This window comes from Cyphomyrmex costatus, unplaced genomic scaffold, assembly GCF_001594065.2.
Source record: "Cyphomyrmex costatus isolate MS0001 unplaced genomic scaffold, Ccosl1.0 scaffold132, whole genome shotgun sequence".
Classification (NCBI taxonomy): Eukaryota; Metazoa; Arthropoda; class Insecta; order Hymenoptera; family Formicidae; genus Cyphomyrmex; species Cyphomyrmex costatus.
In genome coordinates, this window is record NW_017275304.1 from 619,240 (window position 1) to 636,676 (window position 17,437).

The 17,437-nt window shown below is 39.2% G+C and overlaps 1 protein-coding gene across 4 annotated transcripts in view; it reads right to left on the reverse strand.

The window, feature by feature from the left end:
• Scgdelta (sarcoglycan delta) overlaps window positions 1-17,437 on the reverse strand; it is a 208,641-nt gene that overhangs the window by 67,697 nt on the left and 123,507 nt on the right. Inside the window, exons 1-3 of one of the 4 annotated variants that reach the window (XM_018550994.1) lie at window positions 6,779-6,810; window positions 5,094-5,299; window positions 4,525-4,583 (exon numbers count right to left, since the gene is read on the reverse strand). The gene's annotated coding sequence lies outside the window, so the exon portion shown is untranslated. Of the gene's footprint in view, window positions 1-4,524; window positions 4,584-5,093; window positions 5,300-6,778; window positions 6,811-6,897; window positions 7,304-17,437 lie in introns of those variants that run through there. The other 3 variants (XM_018550993.1, XM_018550992.1, XM_018550995.1) reach the window with 3 other exon arrangements.

The window sequence follows — 17,437 nt, forward strand, 5'->3', positions numbered from 1 at the left end:
ATCATATTCTGAGATATTCCAGTTCAATCTAAATTGCTCGAATGTGATATGAAACTCACATCATATTTGTACTCTCATATCTATGACAGATAAAAATCTCGTGATACACAAGGCTTACAAGGTGTGAGAAAATTGTGCAGCACTTAAGGGATTATCCGTCAGCCGCGTGCGAGGGTACGAGTGACTGGAATTATCGGAAAATCGCATCGGGTGTACTGTCATAAAATAAGCGTCAGCGGATTGAATACAAACGAGAGATTTATATATAACGAACAGACATAAGCGCTGACGGCGTGCGGCGCCTTTGGCCGCAATACCGCAATATGGTCCGCGAATTTGACACGCTCGCACCTTGTGACTCGCGGATGGTTGTTGCGCTAGTTGGCGTTTCACGCCTCGCACATTTCAAGCCTCCCCCTTTCCCCCGTCTCTCGTCAGAATGTATAAGCGCGCGTACGAACGCGGTCGATGCGAAGTTACGGACGATTCACACGCCCGCGAATGGGGAGGTTTGATAACGCGGCGGGTAGATAGGTAGGTATACGCTTAAACAGCCCCGACGAGCAACACCGCGATTGTTAAATTATAATAACTTGCAACCAGAAATCAGTCAGAGAGAAACCGAATATTCTTTGCGATATTATGTCTGTATAATTATTTATTTATGAAGATTTAAAAGTCTTTTTGCGACAAATAATTCCACTGTTCGACAAAAAAGCATTTTTTTTCTCCGAAGTGTAATAATATATTTTCCTAAGATTTTTTTCAAATAAAGTGACCGGATAAAAAATAGCATTTTTGGTAATTTTTAATACTTTTTAAATAAACTTTTTAAATGACAAAATAAAATGTTTACACTTTTTAAAATACTAAAATATTAAAGTTAACACTTTTTATAACAATAAAATAAAACTTTGTTTCTAACTAATATTTACAGCTCCTGAAAGTAGAGGCTCCTAGAACTCAAGAACTTTTATAAATTAATTTTACTTCATATGGTCATACACACAATTTATTCTTATCAAATTTGTTTTGTTGTTTGAATCTTAAACTGTCTGTATAATTACACTGTTCAATAAATATCAAAGTATCAATATACTTCAAAGATCTACTCGCGTTGAACGCGATGCCGTCATCAAAATTTGCGTAGCACGCCAGGATTTTTAGTACACGTGAATTAGGGTGTTTTTTTGGTTCACTTCATCTCAATTAACTAAAAATTCTGATGTGCTATGCAAATTCTAATGATGGAATTGTGTTCAGCATGAAAAAATATTCAATGTGTATGTATATTGTACTATGGCACTTCAAAAAAAAAAAAAGAAAAAGAATTTTTGTTGAATTTTGTTTAATATTATACAGATAGAGTTTAAAATTCGAACAGTCATAACTTGAAGAGGATAAATCGTACAATCATAAACTAAAATTTATTTAAAAGCTCTTATTTCGTAATTGTTAGATACCGTAGACTTTATTTAATTCTACGAACATCATGTTTAGCGCGAAAAAAAATTTCGAGAAATGTACTTTGTACCGCACTTTGAAGAAAATTTAACTATTGAACAGTTATTAAACTTTCTTTTTCTCGTTCCGTTGTTTATTTCTATGAGAAATATTCTTGCGCAAATATTGGAGATTTTAAAGCTTGCCCTATATTGGAAGAGAATACGTTAGCGATCGATCAATTAACTCCATCGCATCGAGTTTATGTATAAAAACGAAGAAACGGACGACGAGAGGTTTTCACGCGAAAAAGCTGGTGGAGACAAGAATTGCGGAGTCTTGTAAGATTCTTCTATTCATTCATTTATCACCTGGTCGACGACGTAATAGACGATTGCGAACCACCGCTGCGGTATTTTATCGCGTGCCTGATAACAGTGGTTTCTTCTCCTTAAATTTGAACGTAAAGTTTTACTATCCTCCTGAATACGACGAACTTGAACAATATTGATTCTTCGGCTCTTACGGCCACAAGCGCCATTAACGACGTCGTCTATGAGCCATAAAAGCCGCTCCATCGTCAAATGTCGATCCAATTCAAAATTATAAATCACATATTCTGAAAGACATTATCTTTAATCTATATGGAGAGACACTCATCATTCGGAATTCTATCAATACGCCCCGCATAATTTACTTTCCAGCGAATTAATAGATACGATTATCTCTCTTTTTCTCTTTATTATTCCCTGCATTTACACTTTAATCACTGAGAGCAAAAAAGATTATGACGATATGTTTATCTTTTTATCGCCATTTGATGAACATTGTAGTTTTTTTTTTTCCAATACCATTTCGTACTTTTATTAATCAATATACGTTGACTCTAATGCCGTAACAATATCAATTGGCAGAAACGGATAACCATAAAAAAGTGTAATATATCCATCATTGATATGCACGCTTATCCGTTATCTCCACGCCCCTTATCCTGGCCAATTAATTGGAACACATTGTACCTGGGAATCGCAGGTGTAATGAAAGATAATCGTTCCCGTCTGCTCCGGCTTCCGTCGAAGTTACATTACCGCCGACACGAAACGCTCCGATTCTCCATTAAAAGTATCGCAATCGAGCGGGGAAATAGCGCCGTCGCTCGTAACGCAAGATGGATGCGCATTTCAGCTCGAACGAGGCAGATTTAATGTGTTGGCTCGATTTCGAATTGGATCAATCCTAGCATCACATAATATGGCGACTGGCAATGGAAAAAAAGCGCGTCGCGCGTGCGACAGGCTGTCAATTGATTTTAGATCTTGCCGACTGATGGTTCATTCGGCTGGCTAACTTTTTCGACCGGTACATAATAAACAAAAAAAGGAGAAATTGCATGCCAGACGCATGAATATTCGGCAATTGCCATGCTTCTCCTCTTCGTACAAAATAAATCGAATTCGGTCGCGGCAAATTTTGCCGTGGACGGTTCTCTAAAAATTTGTATCTCTGTATCATTGAACAAATTTCTCGATACAATATATATATAATATCCTTAATAATATCAAATATTGATATATTTAAAATCTATTTTCTCATATTAATAGAGAGAATAAAACTTTAGATTATATAAATATAGACAAGATTGATTAAAAATACGCTGCATTTTTTGCGTCAAGAAAAAATCGAAGGATATAAACGCGTTAAATTCGTACGAGGACATTTTTAACGTGACGGAATACTTTTCGGAATTTGATGAATTTAATGAATTTCGACTCGATGATGTAGATGAGCGTGCATGTCGAGCCGGCACAGAGGATGATGGTGCAAAACGATACCGGGATACCGCATTTTTAGAAAATCCGAAGGAACGGGTATCACGGTTACGAAATGTGAATATATACCGGCCATCACGAGGTACCGATATGGAACATACAGCGGATGAAGATTTCCTTAGTCCGGTAAAATCTTTCCTATACCTACACGCTAGCAAAACGTGCGCGAAAACGAAGATACTTTTTCTACCCACACCGTTTTCATGGAACACATTTCAGAGCGTTTAAATTTCAATTTCGTTTAAATTATTTATCTTTCGTGAATCATAATATTTTATGATAATTAGTAGTCTTGAGTTATTTAATAATCGTATTTAAAAAAGATGTTTAAAATTTAAAATCGACTGAGCTATATTCCGCACTAAATTTTACTATCGTCGCGAACAGGCTGTTCCACCGATCGGTTGCCGTTTAAGCGCTGTTAAATAAATGATGGATCGTTTAATCACGTAAGTTTCGCGATCGTTCTGATGCTTAATAACGTCGTTTGGAAGAATGATCGCATCCTGTAATCACCAGTCTGGATTAACGATAGCGAGTGCGGCCCGTATTAGAAGTCGATCTGTGCCACGTCAGGCCACCATCTCATCTCGCGTCATGTGTCTTAGTTTTTGTTTTTGCAAAGCGTATTTTGCACGACATCGACCTGGCAACGTCTCAAGTATCACAAGAATTCGCCCAACAGTTTTAGTGTTGACTCCGTGCGCAATTTACGGACGATACGCGTCACAAATCGCATATTGGACGTACGGTTGAGGAAAGCGAACTCTGAAATTTATCTCTCGCTGTCGGACTCTTGGCGCGGTCCACCTGCGCTCGAGATTACGTCAAACAGTCTTAGTAGCGTCTTATATTTGCCATACATTTCGCGATTAATTACTGAACTAGATAGAGAAATGACGCGGAAAATTTTTTATTATTATTTCCAACTCATTAACTCTTGCTCTCTTTCTGTTTGTGATAATCACGGATTAATCATCAATTTTTATCCATGTACATCTAGCGCTTTGTAAACGTGTATCCGGGGTAAATTACAGAAATTACAATTTAAAAAGCACGCGTCGCTCTTTCTAAAGGCATTTTAATTATCGTGACAATAGAATCTACCGTCCGCGTCGCCGAGATCAGTTCACATTTTTATCCGAGTGCCTGTTTCCCTCGGTAATAACCTCGCTGGAGTTACATTTGTTATTTCTTCGGCTTTGTTGCGCGGTTGTAACGGCACGATGGCGCGCGGTTTGTTTTCACTCACCTCAGTCTGCCGTGCTCCGTGTGCGGCGATTCCTCTGGCGATTTGTAACTGTTTCCGGTCTGCAACAAAGAATGAGACGCGTAATGAAGATCCCGATTCTCGCGGTCCATAACTAGCAGGGAGCAAAAGAATCTTGCAAATTTTATCCGCGTATTCTCCTACACAACAATAACTGCGGACTGGAAATGCAAACCCGCGTCGGTGTAAAAAAAAGATTCATTTAAACGAACCAAAAGGAGATTTCACGTAAAATATATTATGCGAGCATAAAGATAGGATGAAAAAGAAATCGTTTATAAACAGTCAGAAGAATACAAAATTTGTTTACAGTTTTCTGACGCTTTGAATTAAGAATAAAAAAAATTGTCATTAATCTTTAAGCAAATAAGTGAGATGGTTGTAGCACCTAAAGTACAGTTTTTTAAAATCTTGTTCTGGAAAGGGAACATAAAAAACCCAAAAGGCTTTAAATTTATTATTTTTACAATGTTATATATTATAAAATAATATTTTGAAATATTTTGAGCATCCCACCTATCAACTTGCATATCTTTAAATCATCTACATACTTAAAGGCATAGTAGGAGAGGAACCTTTGAAGCTGTCAGCCTCTCAAGTCAAGTTTATGTTCAGACAGCTGTTGATACTCGAGAGATTAACCTCGATCAACCGGGCGGATCGTCGTTCGTCGTGTCGACGTCTCTGGATTCTCGGGTGTCCGGATGCCATCTTATTGTATTTGCCGCACATAGTCGTAAACGAGCGGCGCTTAATTCTGTCAGAATGACGACATTCAGGTCGACAAGAAAGTCGCGCGTTGTCGTTCGCAAAATAATATTCGTGGAAACGAAAGTTCCCTTTCCGTGAACACGTGCGTCGACCGTTATTAAATCGGTCATGCGAAACAACGCCCGGTTATGACGACGACAGCGACGACAGCGACGATGCCAGAATGTCGGCAGGGCGAATTAGTTCGCGAGCAACATATTGCGAGAACATGTAACAACTCGGACAACAAATGGAATCCAAGGGATTTCGAGAAAACGCATCGCGTGGCAACGTAATTAGAATTTATGTCGATTAAAACGCGGCAGTGAAAGAAAAAAGGCCGTATCGATACACGAGAGACAGAGAAAGAGCGAAAAGGCATCTGACCGCCGCGAGGCGATAGCAGTATATTTTCATCGAGCAATTCGCGTCATAAATTCCTTCATTACGCGCAGGTTCAGGGATACCCCTTCGGGCTATCGTCCCGCTCACCGGAAAGCAAATATTAAAGCGCGGGGGCGGCTGTGCGTTATCGGTGATGCAATTACGTTTCAGATGGAGCGGTGTGTTCGTATCGTCGATCGTTATCGACACGATTATCAGAGTGGAAACGATCGAGGCAAGTCTCTTTGCTGTACGATCACGTTCAGGAAATCGCAAGCTTCTCCTGTGCCAATCGAGATTCTTCACTTTTTCGTTTTCTCTTCGTTTTTCCTTCTGCCGGACAGTTAGTCACAGCAACTCGAATACATGAGAAATGTTATTTCCGCGTAAATTGTAAACGCGGTTACACCGCGACAATCGAATTACCAGTTATGGAAATTCGTATACGTTCGGAAACAATGGTCATTATAAATACCAGGCCGTTGCGGCGCGCGATGGAACCGCGTATCGTAGATGATCATGGTACGAACAATAATGATTATTTCATTTCAATCAACCTGCGGAAATTGAACAGTTCTGGAACCCAGAACGAAAGTACGCTCCCTATATATATATACATCTGGCCCGCCCACTCGTTACTCTGCCACTCGATGAACGTCGATTTAAAACTATGTCTAATTATACATGTACATATATTGTAGCATGCGCAATATATCCATTATGGTGGGTTAACGAAGTTGGAAATCGGTTTGATCGATCAGTTAAAGTAAATGATTGTCGAGCGCGTATGACTCTGTCGGTCGATCCCGCGGATGATTTCATCACACCGATTATATCACTACAATCGTGAGCTTTGACATCTGTTGCGGTATCATGACGTTACGAGATATTAATCAACGCAACACAATCAGATACAGATACACATATACTGCGATTAACGCGTCCTAAATCTTTCGTTACATTTGTAAATTTACTCCCCTTCGGGGTCAAAAGGTATATCAATAGCATCTCTTAGTTAAATAAAGAGTTGAAGTTCTCTATTTTTGTGTGATAAATATATATATGATAGAGATATTGCTCGAATAATTACGATCGTTATTACCATTCAACGCGTTATTACCATTCTCTTCAAAATGGCCAATTCAATCGCTTCTCTGATCACAATCGTTACGCCGCGATTAATCGCGTTGCTTATCGGCTTATCACTCGTTCGCGACTTACCTACCGCGCGAACATTTATCTCGTAATGCAGCTCTGAGTAGCGACCGTCTGCTCCTCGTAAGTCTCATCCCGTCCACAATCTAAGATCAGCACTCAGTCACCGTACTCTCACTGCCACTATTCTCCGTGCCGCGCAATCCGCACCGAAGTGAATTCTTCGTTCCATCCATCCCGGGACAGTCAATTTGTCCTTATTTTCTACTGCTTCTCCGACTTTCACTCCGCTCGAGTTAAATGTTTTTTTTTCTCTTTCTCTTTTTCTCTTCCTTCTCCTACCTTACGCGCGCAACAGAAGCTACCCCTTGGCGAAAGACGCGACGCGACTTTCACTCGATTGTGCCTCGGCCAAGTTGTGCTTGGCCCGAACGAGTAGCTCTTGGCACAGGAATCACTATCATTCGTTCCCTCCTCCGAGAGAGAGAAGTCTGAAACGAAAATGAAGGACGAGAAGAAGACGAGGTATCTCCTTCTCTCTTTCTCTCTCCCTCTGTCTCGCCATCTGTTCGTCTCCTTTCCCTCTTACTGATCTCTGCTGGGGATTAGGAAGGAGGACGAAGAATGAGAACGCGAGGAGGAAAACACCATCTACCGAGGTCTAGTGCCTCCGTACCGAAATACACTGGTCCGTAGGTCCGTATCTATAGTTTACTCGGACGACAGAGAGCGACAGAGAGTGGGACGCGGAGGGTTGGTACGGGACAAAGGGGGTTGGAACGACTCCGAGTTAAAGTGGCGTCGCGTGTACAACCGCACCGGCGCGGGCACGGCGGAGGAATATACGGCACTGCGACAGAGCGGACAGAGCGTTCCGCTCCGTGCCGTGCCATCCTTCCGCTTCGTTCTTTCTCACCTACCTACCCGTCCCGCAGTCGCGTCGCTATTTTTCCTCCGAGCTCCGAGGGATTACGCACTCTTGCTCTCTTACGGACCATCTCTTTTGTTCCCGAATGCTGTGGATTCATCAGCGATTATACGTATAGTATGTCAAGCGTCAAAGAGCATTGGACCGCTTCTCGTTTTCGCTTTAACGCTTAAGAGAGACTGTTTTCTATTATGCTGTGCACATAATGGAAAGTACACCGCGTTTGTTTTGCCTGTTTATTATTCACTATTTGTTAAAAAAATTTAATAAACAAATTTAATAAAGATCTATTATTCAAAAAGGCCTAGAAATTCTGCAAAATCAAGGATATTTTTCTATGTAGAAAAAGATTTTCTCAAATTTTTGTCAAATTGACCTCTTAAAAGATTTTTTAGCAGATATCAAAATATTACATAAATTTTGTTTTGAAATTGTTCAATAATATTTGTTCAATTTTCTAGATAAATTTAATTTTGTTTAAAAAGAATTCATTTTAATATTTAAATATGACATTTATTGAATAATTTTTTTATGAAAGTTCCCAAATATCCTTTTTAACTCTAATATTTAAATCTAATATTTAAAACGAGAGTATAGTTCTTAATTTTCTTTCCTTGATTCTATAAATATATATATAAGTCATCTAGAATTCTAATCCTAAATTTGTTTAAAAATTTAAGCAAATATATCAAGAAAAAACGTCTGCTTTTGTATTAATATATAAATTAAATAATTCATTAAATTAATTTGGCTCTGTGCTCTATTTATATTTTTAAATTGTTTTATACATATTGAGCTTTCTTATTATTATTTATATTGTTTTATATCAAGAAAATTCTCAGAATTTTTATTCGTATTTTAAGATCCGGTTTGTAACATATATGCCAGGTTATTCTAATACAAAATCTGGTCACGCTGTTTGACCTCGTTCTTTTACAATAAATTAGACAATGACGTGGTCGCGACAAGACAAATTACTCATTAATATTCTCGCGTTCTTTCCAGACAAAACGTAATCCGCGTGACGCGTTTTCCTCGGAGACAGGATATGTCGTTTCTTCCAAATTGCTTATCTCGTGAGTTGACTTATCTGCTTCGACGGGACGAGGTCGGACGGGCTCCTCCAACCGCACGGCTCCAGGTCGCCAAGCTTCGGCCTTTCCAGTTATGCCGCTCCAGATCGCTCCTATGAATCCAATGAGACCTCTCCAAGTGGCGTGGATCATCCCTCGACCTTCCGTGGATCTCCTTCTCACGCGCGCCGGCAATCTGTATTCGTTGACGGTGTCCGACTTTGGTATTTGGATCTGCCTCTTTTATGATCGGGGACGAGTCTCTCTTATGTAATGTCTGCAGTCTCGAGGTCTGCTTTTTCTCCGGTCTCTCGTCCTTCTGATTTCGCGTTCGCTCCGATTTTCCCTGAGTCCATTGTCCTCACTCCTTCTCTCAATCAGCGCTCATCGCCGCTCAATCTCTAACTATCTCGCTACATTCTGCTTTACTTGTCGATATACGCATCATCGGTAATTACTACTACTTTACCACTATACACTTATAATATTTCCAAGTATTCGCAAAGTGTATGCACATATATGTATGTAGAGCTTATTATCAACTGTATAAACACAATGTGTACAGACAGAGAAGAAAATTCCATGGTAGAGAATCAACAGTACGTAGCTTCATTGTCTTTAACACGTGTTCTGAGGAGAAATTCCTTTAGGAGAACAAGATGGGCGACCATCGCGAATAAATATTTGTACAATGTTGTACGTGCTAGGTGTACATTTTCGGAGGTAAAGGACTGAACGGTGTGAATCTCATCGTCCTCAGAGCCGCGAATTGTCAGCAACGAACTATGCGTACCTACTCTATATATAGAGCTAATATGTGGCTGTAAGTGCGGACTTAGGATCGATGGTGGTATCAGCCTAATCACCCGGAAGTGTTGCCAATGTCCGCCACTAATCCGATCGCAGATGTTTCATTCCAGCTGATTCTCTCGCCGTCCATTTCTCTCTCTGTTCCTCTGTTCCTCCTCGCATCTCAACAGGCACCGGCTTTGACGAACGGCCGCTTCGTGTGCCTGTTCGCGATGTTTGTTTGCGGCCGCGTTAGCGGATTCTAATCGCGGTTACTCCGTTCACGCTCTAAATCTGCCATCACCGTCAAACCGAATACTTAAATCGAGTGAAACGCATCCGTTGTACAGCGCATTTAGGTTAAAGCACCTATTTTCAATTAGGCGCCCCGGGCCGCTTAGGCCGATATATCTCGTCCGCTTCGGCGGTTCCGAGTCGTGAAACTGGCACGGTAAACGAAAATCTCTCGTTGATTAATAGCACAGGCGACTTTTCGCGATTTATCTTGTCGTCTTTTAAACGGTGCGTTTTAATAAAACGGAGACCTCGCGGGGAATTCGGGCAAATGCGATATTAATCACTTGATTAATACCTTCGCATTTTTAGGTTCCATTTGGTATCGATAATATATCCATGAAGAATGACTCTTACGTTAAAGTTTGGCAAGCTATAAACGCAGATTGCAATTGAAAAACATATTTCGCGTCTTTTGTAAGCGTTCAAAATATTCTTTTTTACACTTTTGTACTTCTCTTTGTATACATGTAATTTTATTATGTTTACTTGCAATACCGTCGAAACTGTTTTTTTTTTCATTCCATTTGTAATGTATTTTTATATCATAATTGGAAGCTGTGTTGATCAGTATTTTTTCTTTTTTAAAATTCTATCTTTACATCTCTCTCTCTCTCCCTCTCTATCTCTCTCTCTTGATGTTTCACTCCGTTTTCAATCTATACATTTGATTACCACGCGAGTTATCGTACTGGCGCTGACATATACGAAAACTGAGACTGGCGCCCGTAAAGTCTCAAACTCGGTCTCAAATGGCTCTAGCGAGGGAAGAGGAGAATGAAGTATGCGAGATGAAGAGAGGAGAAAAAAAAATGGCAGTAACAACGAGGTCTATACGCAAAAGTGGCAAAAGAAAGGTGAAGAGAAGGTGGAGACGGAGGAAAAAGGCTCGAAAGCACGAGCAAACATGCAGCCGGAAAATATTTTTGAAGCGAAGAATGCGCGGAGCGGGCAAGAGAGCCACTCTCTAATTAGCTTGGTATACGGGATGGCTTTTTGTTTAATTAACACGCTCGTAGTAAACTACCCTCAACGCTACGCGCGAGGCCGCCCGTTTTATCCGACGCAGCGCTTTACGTTCCATTTTTTCCCCGTCCCATCCTCACAGCCTGACCATCCTCCTTTCGTTCATGATAGAACCGATAGGTATTAGTTTACTTAAAACATGCGCTCAAGGGTGTCGGATTTAAAAGAGACGATGGTAGGTCCGAGGTAGGTAGGTGTATCTCACCGACGACGGCTCTTTATCTCCCGTTGCGCGCGTCACATCTTTTTTCATTTCTCTTTTCGCTGCCGACCGGATAGAAACACCGGGCTTCCGGTGTCGTATTTTGACAACCGGCGAGCTCTTGCCAGCGCACGCATATTTCGAATACCGTCGCCGAATCGTAGCGTTTTAATCTCTGTTATTCTGAGGGAGCTGTCCACCAGGGGGAAAATGGAAAACTCAAGTCGGCCATTTAAACTCCCGAATTCTGTACGAGAAGTAATCTTGTTAATAGAAAACTCTGGAGCTTATTGGCACTACGCCCGTCCCTGATTGATTGCTCCATCTTCGCGAAGCCCTTAGACGTCGCCGTTTATTTGATTAGAATAAAGGGCAAAGTCGACTCTTTGTTTCCGTTTTGTTACGCTCGAACGACTCTATTATCTTACAACCAGATTACATTCAGACGTGTTCGCGTTTTTCTCTCTCTTTTTCCCGTGCTCTTCGCGCAAAAATAAGTCTACGTCGAAAGTGCAAACCTCGCCGTAAGATGAAAGAATAATATTATGACTAAAACATAATAGATATTTCATATTCTTAGCTTCTGCTTCATCCATATAGTGACAGTTGGCCACAGCAATTCTCTCATCGGTAGTTACCGTTGAAATCAAGTATCTAATAAAGTATTGGGGCAACAAAAAGATTGGATTCTATCGCGCTATTTAAAGAACGTATACTTTAATAGGCGCGTTATAACATATTTTTCATCCTGCATTTCCGAGATTGCGATAACTCATGGGCAGAATTATTATTCTGCAGCTTACGACCCAGTATCGCAGCTCGGAGATATTTGAGATTAGAGTGAACCGCGCGTCGAATGCGGACCCAGGCTCTTTTAGTTGTCGCAGAGCGTTGAGATACGCGCGCGACAGCCACTTCCGTGCACGCTTTCGCGTTACAGTCTGGCAACGAAACGCGCCGCTCCTCTCTTTCTCTCTCCCTTTCTCTTTCTCCGGTCTTCTTGGTCTGTACGTTAGCCGGTGAACGTTAGCTGCAGGTGGCGCGTGTATTTATAGCCGCGTCGTGACTCCTCTTCCTCTTCGCCAACAACACGCCGGTCCTCCGCCGTGTTTTCGTGCAACTCCTCACTGCGCCTCTTTCTCTCTTCTCCCTCTCTTCCTTTACCCTTCGTCTTCTTCCCGGCTATCTGTCGGCTGTTGCTCGGGAAAGTCTAGAGCTAGGAGGCGCTAAGCCGGCTGGATATGAACGGTGACTTCCGTCGGAAGACCCGGACGAGCGGGAGCGCTGTTGAAAAATGAGTTTAGCTGACGGAATTGTGCGGGAGTTTCGAAGCGAGATTATCTCGAGTCTCGTTCCGCTGTCGAATCCGCCGGTCGCGCGAAACGGAAATAAACGATCGAACGGCGCGTACGTGCGCCATGAAGAGTACGAGGACTCGACGCTGATCGGAATCCGTCGATCGCCGTTACGTGCCGCTCGTACCGTCCCGATGACGGCATGAATTTTTATGCGCGCCTGAAAAATCGTTTTCCGAGTGTTCCTGCAATCGGAATATCGATTTCGGTACTCGGAGAGATTTTCCAAAACGTTCGCGTGTCGAAAAGTGTATTTTCATGGCACTCTTAGACCGAGAATCTCGAAATCTGACTGTTCCGATTCCACCTTCATGCGAAGTATCTAAACTTGCAATCAGACAATGACTTTGAGGATGGAGAATTATGTGACAAATTGTGCAGACAATTCATGGAGCTCGTTATTGATTGTAATGCACCATTCGCGTTTATTCTTTCTATTACAGATTCTTTGCACGGAAACGAGATCAGGATCTTGCACGCTCGCAGAAATAATTGCGATAATCGCGAAACGTGCCGCGCAACCGGCGACTCCTAACGATTCACGTATTTAGTCTCCCTCCGTCCGATAGGGGCTGGTCGCAACGGGATAGGCCAACACTTTTGCACCCGGCTGAGCCCGCCGCTATCAGATAACGTTTCGCGAGCAACGACGCGGCCACGGCAGTCACTTTCAGCTGGCGCCGAAGCGACCCGTACGTCGCACCCAAACGGTTAAAGTCTTGTCCAAACTCGGCGAAGCTCGTTTGCTCCGCGGCTGCCGCTATCTCGTAGCTGCGATCTCCTCTCAATCTCCACAAGATCGCCTTTACGCGCCGCCGCGGCTGCTTTCTCCCCTTTTCGACTCGCTATCTCTCCTAGAGGAAAGTAAGAGAAACGGTCCATGGTCCTTCTAGATTATTTTCGATAACGACGAAGTTACGGGGGTTTAAAGATGCTGTGGATTCTTCTCGCCATCTTAGACAAATACGAAGATGTGCCAAATAAGTGCCTCATTGTTAGCGCAAAGATGGTCGTAACTTGTAAGTGGTGAAACGTGGGTAGTAATCATAGGTCAATGCACAATGTTTTGCTCAACTTACATACAACTACGACCTATGTTTTACAATTTAATTACGATCATCTTGGCGTTTAGGCCCTAAGCAATTTTAAAATGACCAGATCAGCAAGAATAAAATTTACGACAAACTTAATTAAGTGTAACAAGTACTTTTGATGTATGTACACAACGCAAGCGCGCGCAAATTTTGGTTTTAGAAATTCACTTCACGCCTTTTTCTCAAATAAAGAGGTTAAAAGTAATTTAAAATAATAAATTAATTTACATAAATAATTTTCCGTACAACACGAAAATAATTCTTATTTTTATAATAATAAATTTAATAATTTTTCTTTAACACACAAATATAATTATGTAATTACTTCAATTATTATTTTAAAAAATTAAATAATTCACGTAATAAGTTAAAACTGACTGTGAATAATATATGTAATACATTTATATACATATTATCCACAGCCAATATTAATGACGTAAGCACATAAAATGCAATAATAGTCATTAAATTTTACATAATTTGGAATATAAAAATATTTGTGTGTGTGGCGTTTGCAATACGTTAAATATTTCGTACCGTGAAATATATTGTTGTGTGATCTAAAGCACAAAGTCGGAATTCTATTCGACTCGTTCTGATTTTTTTCATTGATAAACAACAGCGAAAAATCACCCCCTATATTATTACGTTTTATAAAGATGTATTTAAGATATGTATTGTTTAGGTACGAATGTATATTTTTACGTTGCACTTTTTGAATGTTTTATATCGATTATCAAGTGTAATCATTTAATTGTAAGTATGGAATGTATACACAATCAATCAGATCTCTCGTTTATTCAAAATAAAAATAAAAATACAAGAACTACAATATTCACAGTGAATTTAATAAAGATTAAATATTTCGGAACGGTAACACGCAACGGTTAGCACGCAACCTTGATGTTTGTTTGACATTCAGCATTGCGTTGTGTATACGATGTCGCTTCGTTACTATTCGTACAGTGATATTCGAATATAAAACAGGACGACGAGTTGCTCTTTTTCATTATCTTTCGAACTATGATCAATTTTTTTATGAAAAATTAATAATTAATCTAGCTATGCAATCAATTAACTGTTTCGAGTACTCGTCGAACGGATATTCCATCCGTCTAAAAACATGTGATACTTAACATTTAACATATAGGAACAGCCGAGATTGAAATAATTCAAGTAATAAAAAGTCATAAAATAGTTTTTTATCATTAGTATTTTGTGTGTGTTGTATATCGTATACGAGAATATGTTTGGTAAAGCATCGCGCGTTATACTCTGACAGTTAATGTGTTAATGTACGTGTTAATTAATTATGTTCGCGAGTGAATATATTGTATGAGTGCAACAAAGGAAGAAAGAAGCTTGGGAGACAAGTGATGGCAGAGCAACTGCGACGTAAGTACAATTAATTTTTTTAAATTATTATTTGTTTTTTGAAGATTATATTATATTGTAGCTATCAATAACGACAAATAAGGAATTCAAATGAATATACTGAAAGAAATTAATATTAATACAATATTCAATCGGAATAATTTTTGCAGAAGTAATCAAGTAAAATTTTTTTTTTCAAGTGAAAAGATACGTATTTAATTTCTTAAATACATTTTCCTAAGAATTATTTATCGAATTATTTATTATTACTATGAATTGTTTTATGTTAGAATTATTTATTAATTATTATGCATTTTATCGAAGAGTTATAGCAAAAATTATATTATTAGAAAACGAAATGTTTTTCAAGATCCCTATTTGTGCAATTTTCTGTTTTACTTCGTTTATATATCAAAATTTTTAAACCTACATGTTCAGCGAAATTTACAAGCAAAGCAGAGAAAGATCCTGCAGCACAAAAGGATACCTGGTTGTTAAACTGAAAGTGACAACGATTTTTCTCGGATATGTCTTGTATAAAGCGGGACGTGACCCCTTTTAGTCGGCACAGGGATCAGGCTATTAAGGGAGGATGATCGATGATTTGCACCATCCATTATACTCAGTGACCGGGAATGTAACCCAGAGGCGTTATTTGCACGAATAACGCTTTTGATTTTTTTTAAGACGTAACATGAACGAAAGAGTTCCAAACGTAGAAGCGTGTTTTATAAGGCTCGCTTGATTTTATACAGAATTTGAGATTTTTTATTTTATCATTTTATCTCTCTGTTCGAACTGTTTCGCAAGTGCTTAGTATATATATATAATGCCGATTATAATAAGATGTAAAAAATAAATCACGACAGAAACTTCCTTCTTACGAATCGTTTGGTAATGATAAAAAAAGATAAAGATGTATAAGTAAATTATCGTTATTACCCTCCAGGCAAGGTGATATAATTTCTTGCACATGATACACTTCTCTGAACAAAATCAAATTTAAATTCAATTTTTAAAGTTTAAATTTGATTTTTTTTGTGTTACTATTTGGTTCTTTTTACACAATGCGAAATCAGAATTGCTAAATTTGAACTTCGAAAATTAGATTCAAATTTTATTTCGTCCAAATTGTTCCACGAAATTATAACTTATACGTATATATCCATGTAATCATTATTGTATTTAGTCATTAAAGACTAATATTCAATAAATTCATCGCGGTAGTATAGTTCCCTTGAGATTACCGTACTTAATATATTAAAGTCGTTTTATCAAAAGCTCATTCACAATTTATACAACACGAAATTATTCTTTATATTCAGGTAATTTTTGAATAGCTTAAGAAGATTTTTTTATTAAACAGCTTATAAATAGCTTAAAAAATGATAAATACAAAATTCTACTAGTAAAAGAATATAAACAATTTTATTTTAAAAAGTTTAATCTAGCTACCATCTATTGCATTAGAGCTCGCAGTATAAAATTACCGCGAAGTATCCTCGTAAAGAGTTAATAGTCTGTTACAAATGATATTAACGCGTTTTTTCGAAAATCCATCCAGGCGAAATGAGTGTAATTGCTGGTAGACTCCTCAGAGAATGTTCTTGCTGCAACAGCAATTCTACTTTAGAGAATCCGCGGAACGTTGTTTACCTCTCGTAACGTAAACTCGACTTCTAATAACACAAAGTTAATTCTAACAGGATGATGCCTATCGATCGAGGCTGTTATTACAGGATAATGACGGACATAATACCAGTGTCTGTAGAATATCCTCATACCGGACTCGCAAGCGATATAGGATAGGACGCAAAATACATCCTGTACCCGTTGGATTGGTAGAGGATCAACGAGGAGTAAGAGGTATGCTACTGGAAGTACGAACCACATAATCAAGCCACGTCACAATGGTATGCCGCTTATACGTGCGTACCCTTCGTATTGGCGCCTCACGTCGTTGAACGGCAAATACCAACGTGTCGTGCGCCGGATATAGGGCACTTATACAAGGAACTGCGGTTGATTATTGCACGCCCAGAGCAAAGAGCAGTCAACCCCATCCCTACGACGAATCCAACTCTCATCGATTTAGTCTCGACGTTATATTAGAAACGCTGGAGTATATATTGATGGCGTGCAATGCTCGAACATCGAATTTTCATGTCGATTGAAAATTTTACATATTTAATTAATCTTCCGCAAGATAAAATTTTGATTCTTTTGCCTCAATAAGACTCTTCGAGAAGAAGAGCAAATTTTATTCTTTCTGATTGTAAAAATCTTAAAAAATTCTGATATATTTGTCAAAGTTTTAACAACGAAATTTTACTATCCTACATATATAAATATTGTATTTTATTTCTTTTATGATCATAGAAGTTGAGTTATATTTTACTTATTTTTTACAAATTTAAATTTATTTACCAGAATTTATCAGAATCAAAATATCGATTAATATTAGGTAATTT